The sequence below is a fragment of the Dermacentor andersoni genome, chromosome 10 (assembly GCF_023375885.2).
Source record: "Dermacentor andersoni chromosome 10, qqDerAnde1_hic_scaffold, whole genome shotgun sequence".
Taxonomy (NCBI): domain Eukaryota; kingdom Metazoa; phylum Arthropoda; class Arachnida; order Ixodida; family Ixodidae; genus Dermacentor; species Dermacentor andersoni.
In genome coordinates this window covers 26,002,325-26,016,685 of record NC_092823.1, presented here as the reverse complement: position 1 = coordinate 26,016,685, position 14,361 = coordinate 26,002,325, and the positions used below count along the sequence as shown (strand labels likewise).

The following is a 14,361-nucleotide window of genomic DNA, read 5'->3' as shown; positions in this document are numbered from 1 at the left end:
GGACGAACCGATAACGAACGAGACTCTAGCCTATTAAATAGCTGCGGGGTTCCTAGCATCTTACCACTTTCTTAGAGGGACAAGCGTCTCCTAGCCGCACGAAACAGAGCAATAACAGGTCTGTGATGCGCTTAGATGTCCGGGGCCGCGCACGCGCTACACTGAAGGAAGCAGCGTGCCTTTATCTTTGTTTGAAAAGAATGTCTAAACCGTGGAACTTCTTTCGTGATTGGGATAGGGGCTTGCAATTGTTCCCATAGAATGATGATTTAACAGTAGGCGCTAGTCATAAGCTGGCGTTGATTACGTCCCTGCCCTTTGTACATACCGCCCGTCGCTACTACCAATTGAATGATTAATGCTAATCCATAAGAAAGGGGGCGCCAAAGACATGGAAAATTACAGACCCATCAGCTTACTATCAGTTGCCTACAAACTATTTACTAAGGTAATCGCAAATAGAATCAGGAACACCTTAGACTTCTGTCAAGCAAAGGACCAGGCAGGATTCCGTAAAGGCTACTCAACAATAGACCATATTCACACTATCAATCAGGTGATAGAGAAATGTGCGGAATATAACCAGCCCTTATATAGAGCTTTCATTGATTACGAGAAAGCGTTTGATTCTGTCGAAACCTCAGCAGTCATGGAGGCATTACGGAATCAGGGTGCAGACGAGCCATATGTAAAAATACTGAAAGATATCTATAGCAGCTCCACAGCCACCGTAGTCCTCCATAAAGAAAGCAACAAAATCCCAATAAAGAAAGGCGTCAGGCAGGGAGATACCATCGCTCCAATGCTATTCACAGCGTGTTTACAGGAGGTATTCAGAGACCTAGACTGGGAAGAATTGGGGATAAAAGTTAATAGAGAATACATTAGTAACTTGCGATTCGCTGATGATATTGCCTTGCTTACTAACTCAGGGGAAGGATTGCAATGCATGCTCAATTATCTGGCGAGGCAAAGCAGAAGAGTGGGTCTAAAAATTAATCTGCAGAAAACTAAAGTAATGTTTAACATTACTTGGAAGAGAACAGCAATTTACAATAGGTGGCGAGGCACTGGAAGTGGTAAGGGAATACGTCTGCTTAGGGCAGGTAGTGACGGCGGATCCGGATCATGAGACGGAAATAATCAGAAGAATGGGCTGGGGTGCGTTTGGCAGGCATTCTCAGATCATGAACAGCAGGTGCCCTTAAGGATCCCTTAAGAGAAAAGTGCATGATAGCTGTGTCTTACCAGTACTCACCTACGGGGCAGAAACCTGGAGGCTTACGAAAAGGATTCTACTCAAATTGAGGACGACGCAACGAGCTATGGAAAGAAGAATGATGGGTGTAACGTTAAGGGATAAGAAAAGAGCAGATTGGGTGTGGGAACAAACGCGAGTTAATGACGTCTTAGTTGAAATCAAGAAAAATAAATGGGCATGGGCAGGGCATGTAATGAGAAGGGAAGATAACCGATGGTCATTAAGAGTTACGGACTGGATTCCAAGGGAAGGGAAGCGTAGCCGGGGGTGGCAGCAAGTTAGGTGGGCGGATGAGATTAAGAAGTTTGCAGGGGCGACATGGCCACAATTAGTACATGACCGGGGTTGTTGGAGAAGTATCGGAGAGGCCTTTGCCCTGCAGTGGGCCTAACCACGCTGATGATGATGATGATAGCGTATTGCCGGGGCTAAAATATGCCGAAGACACCTAGAGATTCACAGAGAAGCTCGAGAACAACTTAAGGACCAGGCACAGAATGGCGGAACCAAAACCACCGGAAGAGAGCGGGGTGGATGAGGGAGTAAGCATCGAGAGCTGATATTCTTGTTGACATTAAGAGAAACATATGCAGCTGGGAAGGCTATGCAGTGCGCATAGTAGATAACCGGTGGACCATTAGAGTTACAGAGTCTGTGCCAAGGGAAGTAAAGCGAAATCGAGGACGGCAGGAAACTAGGTGGGGTGATGAAATAAAAAAATCTCCAGGCACCAGTTCGAAAGAGCTAGCGCAAAACAGGGCTTATTGAAGATCGCAGAGAGAGGCCCTCGTCCAGCAGTGCACAGAAGAATAGACTGAAACTGCTGCTGCTGATGATGATGACTGTTCTCGTCACTATCGCTATCCTTCAAGTGTTACACGTCTTGTTGGGCACCAGTGCGCCCAATAAATAGGTTTGAGACTCAGAGGATTGCAGTGGCTGGTTGTTCGCTGTCACTACTTTGTAACAATATTGTGTCGCAACTTAGCGCAATAGTACTTTTATCAACAGAAATAACAAATGAATGTATAAAAGTAAATCCACTGTACGTGTCGGTTGTTACGTCTGCAGCAGTGAATTTCTGAACCACAAGTAGGTAATTTTGGGTGGGCAAAGCTAGGGCTATAGCGTTCACCGCACTACTCCTGGCAATTTATTCCTTGCAGTGGAAAATCGGGTGCCACGTCGTTTAATTAGTATCCACTATTAGAAGTGGTTAAGCCGCAACAAACCATCGAGGAAACTAGCTTATGAGAGGTTTTAAAACGTTTTAGCGATAACCGAATTGATTTAAAGAAAACGAAATCAGGCTGCATACGTGCTTTCCTGTGTTCTTCTTAATAAACTTCAGTTGTTTCACAGTACCCGTCCTGTGTTTGTGTCATGGTGTTGCCATCGTCTTCTTCGCTGATTTAAACTTTGAATCCATTTCAACCCGCCCAAATGATTCAAACCTACCGTAGTTAGCGGTACGAGGAAGGACGTATCCAGAGTAAAAAAGTTCTTGACGTTTTGTAGTACCTGTCGCATTTTTTGCTCCTTTAGTGATATTTACCAAATTAGAGACATTTTATCAGCCAACCATGGCATCTGATCATTGCAGTTACGCTAGGCTGGAATTCGCACCCTAAATCCTTGTAGAAGCATGCAGCAACTGAGCAGCTTTACTCAAACAGCAGTGGTGGGTGCGGGACAAGGAATCAGCGTTTATTCGTCTGACATGCTTTTACGAGCAGCGGTTGCTTATCCGTTGCTAATCTTAGTGCACGTGATACCAAACTGGTTCGTTATGCGCTTGAGGTTCTTCCCTTACGATCATCGTCTTCAAGTACTGGCTTCAGAGACGGAATTTGTGGGAGGCATATCGATCTGGTGGTCTCTAGACGCACTGGCCTTAGCGCAGGGTTGGCGGACAGTAGGAAGGCGCTTCGGCATCCCTCCAAGCAGGTTCGCTTTGGGCAGTTGGCTGTTGCAATTTCTGCCCGTCTGGTGGTGGCGGGTCCGGGGTTGTTGCACCATGGGGAAGAGAGGTACTGCCGTATCCGTCTCATGATGCGCCTGCTGGGGGGCAGATGACCTACAATGTCCGTGGTCACGAGTCGTGGTTGGACCTCCACCCCCGTGTCTAATCCTGCATGCTGGGAATGCCTGCGCAATCTCAAATGGTCAGCATAAAACGTGTCGGATTGTGCTATGCGTCTCCGCCAGATAGGTCACAGGACTGACTAGCCGTACTGCACGCCCTTCCGTCCGTGACGCCTTCTCTTGCCTGACAGTCTTCACGTATACCCGGCCTCCTTCCCCGAATGAAAGTGGATCTCTGTTCGTCATGCTCCCATTTTACCGCTTCTCGCTTGCGCAGCATGTCATCCCGAAACGATGCCCTTAGTAATGACAGATTCCTGCGTGGCGTTTGTTTCAGAAACAACTACGGCTGGAAACTCGCCTGCTGCCTCGCTAGGTGTTGTCCCATTCACCAGCAAGAAGTCGTACAATCTCTCCCTCATTGGTCTGCTGTAACCTACTTCGTCCTCGTGCATCAACCGCTTGCGAAGGATGCCCTTAAAAATTCGCACTAACATTTCGGCAGCCGCGTCGGATTTCAGATGATATGGCGGGCTGTACGTGCGTCGGACGTCACATGCATTTAGAAAGTCCTGGAGTTCCTGCGATGAAAACTGTGGGCCGTTATCAGAAATTACTTGTTCAGGAAATTTTTAAGCAGCGAATAGACTCCGCGAGCACTCGATAGTTTTCGCGGCTGTAGTTGAGCGCATAGGAGACACTTCGATCCACTTTGAAAGCGAGGCAACGCCTAAGAGGAACGTCGATTTCCTTTTTGAGTAAAAAAAAAATCCAAATGCTCTCGCTGCCAGCAACGGGCGCGAAATGGCTCTGGCTCAAGTGGAGAACGAGGAGCACTGTTTTGCATCTCCGGACAAATACTGCAATTTCTTACCGCTTTTTCTATGTCTGCGTCTAGGCCTGGCCACCATAGCAGGCTACTTGCGAGCATCTTCATAAGTTACGTCTAAGGGTGTTCTCCGTGCAACATCGTTGGCACATTACCACGACTTAGTCATAAGACGCATCCTGCTTCCAACGATAGCTCCGCACATATACTATAGTAGTGTAGAAGTTCAATCTCTTTGACTTGTGCTGGTCATCCTTCCAGTGTATATCGAAAGACCTTGCTGAGCGTGCCGTCCTACTTGCTCGCCTTAGCAACATCCATAACCAGCAGCAGCGTAGTTTCAGGAACAGCGAGGGTATCTGTCTCATTCATACCGGTTCCACTTGGAATAGGCAGTGTGGACAGCACACATGCAACTTCCATTTGAGATGCCTTTCGATACCTCCAGTCGTAGCGATAAGAAGCCAAGGTTAAAGCCCATCGTTGCATGTGAGCAGCCGCCAAAGATGGAACCTGCTTCCGTGGTTCCACGAGGCCTATCAACGGGTCGTAGACCGTGAACAACGTGAATGCCCGCTCATACAGGCAGCCATGAAACTTCTTGAAGGCAAATATTCATCGCCAGGCGTTCTCGTTCCGTCTGGGCATAGCCATACTCAGCTTGCGATAGCATCCTGGACGCAGACGCAACAGGTTTTACAGCGAAGCTGCTTACCTCTAGCCCCCGTATGCATCCCCGCACGCGTATACTGGGCGGCTTGCGTCCGTATCATGGACAGGAATGCCCAAAATCTGCGCGCAGTCGACTATTTGGGGGAAAGAGTATGGCGACGGCACCGGCGCACGTGGCCTGCGCTTCGATGGTTATAACGTCACGCGTGCCAAAGGTGCCGGCATTGCTGAAATAGCGGTTACAACGGATACAGGGGAGGTATGCTGACCGCGGTGACGCTTGTGTCGGCGTAGTGTGGCACAGTATAAAAAGAAATGTATCATTTCTTCATGTTTGACGCGCATGTATGCAGCCTAAGTACCTTCCTTCGTAAACCGGCCCCATATTGATGTTACGGCCCCACGAAGTTTAATGCTTCGGCTTGAAAAATTGGATTGGAATATGCCAATCCAGCAATTGCCATAACCCCGAGCGTTTTCTATACTATTTCGGAGTATATGAAAAAGAACCTCGCTGACCGGCTACTGCCGAAGCCAAGGGCGGCTTCGAATCGTAGTAATCAAGTACCGGAATGGCCATGAACCAGTTCTTCGTATATCGAAAGGCGAGAGCACACTTGCCTGCCCAATTCCAATGCTTGGCCTTCTTCAAGAGCTCGTAGAGCGGCGCAGCCACCGTCGCCAAGTTCGACAGGATCATAGTAAGGAACACCGGACTGGTCGCGAGCAAGTTCGTATCTCGAAACACGAGAGCACATTTACATGCCCAATTCCAACGCTTACCCTTATTCAGGAACTCGTAAAGCGGCGCAGCCACCGTCGCCAAGTTCGACAGGAAGTTCAAGCCAAGGAAAGGCTTCAGCTCTGTACAATTCATGGGATCGGGTGCAACATTTATCATCCTTACTTTCGATCCCAGTGGCTTGATTCCCTCCGCTGAAATTCCGTGGCGCACCTAGCGGACTTCGCTGCGAAGGAGCTTGTATTTTCCATGCGCAGCGTAACATTGTGATCCTGAACATCTCTTCCAGATTTTTCCGCCATTCATTCGCGCTCGAACCTCCAATAATGGCATCATTAATGTAGCACCCTACTCGAAAGATACATTTAAAAAGCCCATCCATGAGCCACTGGAAACTGGCAGGAACACTTGCAACGCCGTAAGGTAGTAGTTGGTATTAGTAAAGACCTTGATGTGTGTAAAGAGTTAAAATCGCCTTCATATCTTCGTTAAGTACCACTTATTGGTAAGCGGCAGCTGGATCATGAACAGAGAATACCTGCGAGCATGGTAACGTTGCGAACAAATGTTGCAAAAGAAGAGGGTAATGCTTAGTCAGTAGCATAGGGTACAGCGTGACCTTCTAGTCACAGAAAACCCGCATATTACTCCTCCATCTTTGGTACCACCACCAAAGGAGTTGCCCAAACGCTTCTGGTGACTATTTTCAACACCCCACTCCGTCTTAAGGCGTGCAGTTCCTCGGAAACAGCTTGCTTCAGCACAAAAGGCAGGGGACAGGCCTTGCAAAATACTGGCTTGCTATTTTACTTCAAATGAACTTGTGCTTTTCAGCCCTTTATCAACCCCTTCTCCGATGAAAACACGGCCTCAAATTTCTTCTTCATTTCATCCGTTGCATGGTCTCGCTGTACAGCTTGAACTTCTTGTCAGTTCAATTTAAGCTCTCTCAGCAATTTGCAACCAAGCAGATATGGCAACTCTCTTCCACCGCCATCTGCTATCACCACAGGTAAAATATCAATTTATTCACCGTGCTCGACTCACACGTTCACCACCCGCGTTCATGGCACTGATACTTGCGATACCGGCAGGTTTAGGGCGTGTGACGTTTACCGTAACGGAAGCACTCTAGGGGCTGAGTCTTGATTCGTTAGCTGTCCTTAGCTGCATGGTTGCCTTGTCCCAGGACATTAACTTCTAATGCTCAGCGCCTTTGCAATCTGCCTTGGTGCTCTCCTAATTTCATTTCTTGTGTCTGTGTGGAGCAAGTTCACGATTTAACGCGATTTCTCACGCCTCCTCCAAAATCAGTTGTTCAGGTACGAACACCTCACGTTGAGTGTCGCTGCATCATAGCCCGGAGACAAACTAGCCTATCACCAAGCGCTTGGTCGAGAAACTCGTCAAGCTCGCAACTTCATGCCGAGTTCTTCAGCTGAATAATAAATTTGGCTACTGTCTCTTGCCCAAGTTGCACTCTTCTGTTAAATCGGCACCTTACTGAGATCCCGGCCATTCGGTGACTGTAGTGGTGTTTCAGCAGAGCCGTGACCTCGTCATGCGTTCTGACGGCTGGAGGGTGTGGTATTAGCAGGTTTTTCAATACTCCATCCATTCTTGGTCCTACTAAAGTGAGGAATACAGTTAGCTTCTTGCCTTCAGCCACATCATTTGCCAACACGTGAATCTCAAATCTTTCGAAGTAGGACTGGAAGCTCTTGCTCGTCTCATCAAAACCATCAATTTTTCCCAACTTTGCGATTGCAGCGCCGTCCAGGCAGTAATCTTCTTCATCAACAACAGAAGAAGCAAGTGGGAAGCCTCCGCGATCTCATGCTTGTCGTCAGCAAATGCTGTAGCGTGTGGCACCCGAACAGCCGCACTTAAAAAAAAAAAAAAAAGGTATCAGGGTTTTCTCCTTTGACACGTTCTTATATGCCGCGGTGGCTTATCCACTGCTGATCTCAGTGCGCGTGATGGCAAAGTGGCACGTCGTGCACTTAAAGTTATCACTGTTCTGCATAATTCAGCAGTTATGCTTTCATGGTTTGTTAATGGTGCAGCAAGTATAGTTGACTTTCAAGGGATGATTAATGTGAAGGTTTATATGGTATACTAAAAAACACTGTGAACAAACAGGCTTTTCCCCACCATCTAAGTACAGAATAGAACAGTCAATAGTTAAAAAAACCGCTTTCCCAAACACCTCAGAAACGGCTTATGCACGTCGACAGCACCATAAAGACTGTTTGCCGTGCGTACTCTAATTTCGTAGAAGAAGTGACTACTGATCGCGCTGCGCCACCAGTGCCAAAGTAAATTAATTACCTTAGGTCGAAGTACATGCAATGTGGGATACTAAGCTTATCAGCTTAATGTCAGGTGTCTTATTAATGTATTAGTAACATGATGAACGGCGTAAGCACCAGATAAGAATTTGACAAAATAGAGGCATCTGCTGTTCCAGGTTTGCCTGCATGCGAGTATCCAGCAGAGGTGATGCGACTCAGCATTTTCTATAGGCTTTCTTTTACTTCCCGCGCTTGCCAGGAGCATTTGAGAAGTGTAGTTTCTCGCTGTCTTGCTTTGTTTTTGGGTCTGCTTCTGTTCTGCTCTCAAAAATCTTACGTGTGATATCCATGTCCCTTTCCATTCCTTCACAGAAGATCAAACAGCAGTACCCCCGACTATTCCCTCTCTGTGCGAAATATGCACCAAACTCCATTTCCTTTCCTTGTTTCTTCAACACTTTGACTTCCCTCGCTTTACGATATGCCCCATCCTATTCTACTCCTCCAATAGAAAGGGGCCGCAAACATTTAGGGAGAGGGGAGTGAGCTTAGCGTGCATAAAAGAAACGGTGAGTAAAGCAGTTGCAACCCTGACGAAGATAAAACCCCCTAAGAAAAATGATACGTTATATTCAATTGCATCTCAATGGAAAGTCTACTGACCTAAAGAACTCAATAGAAACACAATTCGACTGACGATGTTTGCAGGCGTTGGTTACAGCGACGCTCACTTCTTCGACTGCTCTTCATTTCATGCCTCCATATTACTGCTAACTTCCGTTCTGTGTGTGACAGAGACAGGACACATAAAGGACACAGAGTGAGCAGTGGCAAGTGTCCTTTGTTTACGTGCGCTACTGTATTCTTATTGCATCCACAGTGAAGCTGCCGGTAAGCGCCTCATTTCAGTTAGAACAGCCTGCTAGGCCCTTTTCTAGACGCTTTGAAACTCCGAACGCTGTTTGAGTCTTGGAGCTGCACGGGCCTTATGGTCTGTTGTCAAATGTAGCCGCTCCTAGCACCGGTCTAAGCGTGCGACAATTTTTTTTCCTTTGTTGCTGTACAGATTTATTATAGCTGTGGAAGTGACTGGGCGCAAGATACAAGATTCAAGATTCAAGATTCATTTGTTTCTCCAAGAGAAAAAAGCCGGGGACAAAAAGCTGCCTTGAAGCAGCTTGACGGGGTCCGGGGCCCATATACAAAATGGCAGCAGTGAAGGGAAAAAAAAGTACAATTTGACATACATCATGAATCAAGGAACCATACACAATGCAGAATTACAATTGAACTTAATGTAATACAAAGTAAAAATTCAAATATACAATGCACTGAGAAGTAACAAAAAAGCATAATACAGCGGTATAGCAGAAACAGAAGGAGTAAAACGTAATTGCATTTCAACACTACGATATAATATATCAAGTTCAAACAATACTTAGCAGCATTTCGTTTTATACAATGGCAAAAAAAAAAACTCTATTAGCCTAATTTGGGTTTGAACCCACCACATGCTCAAAAAAGTGCTGCACAATTGTTTTTCTGTTTAGGTTCATATTTTCTGTGTACCATTTGTGTGTGCTAAGGGTGTTCGGAACTAGGAAATGCAACATTTGGGAGCCATACGTTGTGCGATGTCGGGGTAGATATTGCCATTTCTCTTTGCGTCTGGTGCTTGTATGAGTGTGCGTTTGTGTCACCGATGAGAGTTGGATTATAAACTTAGCCCGAGGTAAGTTCAAGTTATTCAAGGCGCGAAGAATGGTAAATGACACTAGATGATGAATGGGAGATATTCCATGTTTAATAAACAGTGGTCTGGTATGAGCTAGGTAATCTGAGCCAGAAACTATGCGGATAGCTTTTTTTTTTTTTTTTGCAGAAGTAGTAGTTGGTTTAGATGCACGCGAGCCGCAGTTGCCCGCACAGTATGGCAGTAGCTTACTTGAAAGTGAGATAATGAATGATATATTAATTTTTTGAGTTTCACGGGAAACAAGTCGCGACCTCGTGAAAGAGCTCCTACAGATTTCGACAAGCTTAAAGAAAGATGACGGAAGTGATCAGCCCATTTAAGATGTTCGTCAAATATTACGCCAAGAGATTTATATTTACCTATCATTTCGATTGCGTAGTCTCCAATAAGCGGTGGAATTGATATGGTTACTTTCCGATTTATCGAACGAAAAATAACCGCCTTTGTTTTATTGTGAATAATCTCTAAACTGTTTACATGTGACCAGTTATGGATGCTTTCCAATATGACGTTCGCTTCAAAGAGGAGTTCATTCGATGTGTTTCCAGATAAATATAAACTAGTGTCGTCGGCATATATTATAAATTCAGCCTTCTTGGAAATATGGACGAGATCGTTTATATGTACGTTAAAGAGGAACGGACCTAAGATACTGCCCTGCGGTACTCCGTATCTTATATATTCAAAACTGGAGCTACAACCATCAACACATACGGATTGCTGCCGTTTTTCAAGGTATGACCTTATCAACTTAAGCGGATTGCCTCTTATAGCGTATGCAAAAAGTTTATCTAAATGAATGTTATGATTAATGCAGTCAAATGCTTTGCTGAAATCGACAAAAATGCCCAATGTTAGAAGCTTATTTTCAATGTTTTGCATAATTAGTTCTTTTTGTTTAAGTAGCGCAGATTCTATACATAAGCCTTGTCTAAAACCAAATTGGGAATCTATAAAAAGGCGATTATCATTAAAGTAAATTTCCAAACGCTTAAGCAAATTTTTTTCTAGTGGTTTCGTCGATGGAAGTCGCGCTATGCTGGACTAGTAAGCCAACAAATATTATTTGAAGCGTCCAATGTGTCTATGGTGCTGATTATACAATTATCCATTAAGAAGGCAATATAAACCTGAGGTAAATGCAACAAAATGCAAGAAGAGCTATTACGCAAATGCTAGGCTTTAGTGTTTAGCACCTCTGCATAATTTTTTTTACCTAGATGCTTTGTCGCACATTGCAGCGCAGGTTCTCGAATATGTGCACAGTTACGATGGCCTAGTTATGTACACACATCATGTGTTATTCCTATTTTTTTTATAGTCAAACCGCAGAGTGCTCGCTAAAGGGACACACGCTCATAAGCAGAAAAATATTAACAAATAATAATGAAGAAAGAAAGAGCCAGAAAGCTACAATTGGAAGGAATGGGAAGTTCATATATATAGTAACAATTACTGATTCACTGTAAGGATGGCAAGAACAAGAGCAACAGCGGTGCAGTGATGGCTTGCAGCAATCTACCAGCGCGAAACGCGAATGCAAGCGCCGCGATTACTGTTGCGACCCCGAAACCGACGAGTCACACTCCAATACACGCTAAACGCGCTACGATAGTACGTGCGGCTCGCCGGGCTCGTGTAGGGTTCCTGTGTATGGTGACGTATTCGCAAAGCGGTTCATCATTGCTGTTTGGTATTGGCTGGCTGATTTCACTAACAATATGATGAATATCACTATTGGCTGGCGTCTTTTCTTGCAAACAGCGTTATCGTAAGAGAATTTTTTGGTAACACGGGCCCTGGGATGCTAGCAGGATGCACCGAGTTTCTCGCTAGCCTCAGTTTGCATGACAGCAGCCAGTGAACATAGCGCGGTATGCGCTAAACCAGTATACATTAAACTGTGGAGATATAGCCACATACGTCAACGTTGCAAAATGGAGGACTGGGCAATGTTACGCGCCAGCGGTGCCTCAACTCAGTATCGCAATACCGTGACTGTCCTGCTATCTATCACATACTTATTGCAAGCCGCTTGCCACAACTTTCTGGGGCGCATAACGTGTGTGTCTCCTCTTTGGGACATTATATGTCTATCCGCTGTTCCTTTGCAGCAAAACGCAGTGCGTAATAATTTGCAAATTATTTCGAACCACCTACACACATATCTTCAGTATTTTGAAATGCCAATAAACTAGAATAAAGTGCGTAATAAAAATACATCAAAACATTTATTCTATAATTTACTTGCACGGGTAATGCACTGAATGGAACGATAAACAAATGAAAGAAGGCGCCTGCGGTTTTACCACGTGACTGCTATTTTTTTCTTTTTTTTGCGCTCGCCCATGACGAAGCGTGCAAGTGATGATAACCGATCAGTGATTTTAGATAAGCCACTGAAACTGGCGGCGTTCCGAAGGTTTTATGTCTTCAGCTCACCCATCAGAGCGCGTCGCCAGAGCTCCCGCAGATCCCGAACTTTGTTTCGTATTGCATGAAATAAAATTTGGACGGAATTCGCAAAGATTCTTTTTTTTTTCAAAAAAGCACTATGGCAATAACAGACCGCATTCACTAAAAACATCTTGATGATGATGATGAAAAACGTTTATTTGCTCTATTTTGCAGTGATTTTTGCGGCTTCAGATGGAGTCTTCCATCTTCTCTCTAGGGTCGGTTCCCCTAGTCCAGGGCTCCGCTGAGGGTAGCTGCCCTGCGTGCACGCCTTACTAGTCCTTGTTGGAATTTCAGGATGTCGCTGCATAGCATCCTCTCCCACTGTTCCGCACTCGGGTTTTTTATTATGGCTAGCCCATCTATTTTCTGGCAAGCCCATGTGGTATGGTATAGGGTTGGTTTGTCTCCACACCATGGACACTTGCTCTCGTACTGCGTGGGGTATATCTTGCTTAGCATGTTTAGGCACGGGAATGTTCCCGTTTGTAGCTGCCGCCATGCTACGGCGTCTTCTCTAGTTAGTTGTTTGTCAGTGGGCGGGTATTTTCGTCTGATGCCTCTGTAGTAGTTTAGTATCTCTGAATAGCTTTGGGCTACCGGCTCTGTTTCCTCAGCGGGGTCGGGATTGTTGCACGCAACAAACCGAGCATCCAAAAACATGTTGAATAGGCTGGCAGCTGTACTTACGAGAATTTCAAGCGTGAAAGCTGTTTGTTAAGGCGGGCCGCAGTCTTCTAATAGTGGTCCCCATCGTGAATAGACTGACAAAACGTAGCTGTACATGGTGACACGCTCAAATATTTGGAGATCTTGTTGCCTACGAAATATGGGCACCCACTAGAAGAGGTGGGTTCATGAATTTGGTTGCTCTCCCGCCTCTGAAACAGTAGCGGCCTTTCCTTTCCTGCGCCCCTTGCGCTTCCTTCAGATTGTTTTATCTGCCAGGGAAACGATGGCTGTACCTTCTACCGGTGTTAAACAGAGCTTTGCGGAATATCTTGAACTGAAACGCACATACTTCTCGCCACCTGGTTACCTTTCATCCCGCGTCGACCGTAACTTGAAAGTTGAAGTGCCGTTCTGCCAGACCAGCATGTGCTTCCACTCCCACGACACCATCCGAATGGGCTAACATCCCCGCCTCCATCGCCAGCAACCCTGAGCAGGCATCCTTCAAAACTGCCATTTTGAACGTGTAACACTACTCCTCTCTGTGACGCCCCAATGGCATTGAGAGTATATATATAAATAATGAAAAATACATCCATTTCCGGTGGCACTTTTTCGCTGGATGTCACTCTTGCGAAGTTATCATTCCGCGCTAGACGCACCTACATGTATCAGGACATTCCGTCTGGAATGCGGACGATAAATAATCTTGTCTAATCAAGCTCGCTAGTATGTGGGCGTCAATCTGTACATGACTGTAGATTTCGGTCACCACTGAATGGCTGGGGCTAAATTACCATGAAGGAGACTGGCTGGGCGCGGCTGTCTCCTGGTATCAGCATCCCAATCTATCACCACTCGGCAGCAGCTCAACTGCACAATCCACCAAGTGAACTGTTAAAGAATACCCCCATGATCACCTGTGCGACCCAGATTCTGCTGGACGTTATGGAGCCCACACGAGCACCAGTGGTTACGCCGGAATATACGATGCGTCATGTATACATATTCCAAGGACTTTCGTTGCCTATCAGATTTTAAACACACATGATTGTGCTCGTCTGAGAGACCTCTGTAGCAGAGGACGTGGCCGTTAGTCAGCATTGTGTAAGCCTCCCCAATTCCTCTAAGCTCACTAAGGCCAATAATATCCGAAGCAATGTGTCATACTTCCTCATAACGCCCTGCTAAGCTAGCCTCACCAAACAGAGTTCGCGCGTTAAACGTTGCCAGGTTCAATTGCCAGTGGCGGTCTGTTCGGATCCAGAGAATCATAGCACCCTCTGCCGGGTCGCGGGTCTCACCGCCGTCTGGATAAGGTGCTCCGCAGTCGCTGGGTACATTGGGCCATGAGTTAATTGCAGAAGTCATGAGAGATGTAACACTGGACGACTACTGAACCAGGGGGGCCAGTTCCTGTTCAGGTGACGAACTATTTTTCTTGAAGCTTAGTGGGGCATTCCTACTTTGGTTGAACCTGGACTGTATTATAGCCCCACTGATTCACGCCAATTTTTCGCCGGTGTCAGGCGTCACTACAAGCCTGAAAATATAGCGGAATGAAGGGGTATTCGAACTTAAGACATCTGTATC

At 45.9% G+C, this 14,361-nt stretch overlaps 1 protein-coding gene and 1 long non-coding RNA gene across 2 annotated transcripts in view; both read right to left on the bottom strand.

Annotated features, from left to right (window-relative positions):
• LOC126519090 (locomotion-related protein Hikaru genki-like) overlaps positions 1-14,361 on the bottom strand; it is a 119,652-nt gene that overhangs the window by 33,997 nt on the left and 71,294 nt on the right. The window lies entirely within an intron of this gene.
• Positions 7,001-13,248, bottom strand: LOC129381958 (uncharacterized). Its single transcript, XR_008610032.1, has 3 exons — positions 13,136-13,248; positions 8,547-8,665; positions 7,001-7,474 (listed from the first exon to the last, which is right to left on the bottom strand). It is a non-coding gene; the product is annotated as an uncharacterized lncRNA (long non-coding RNA).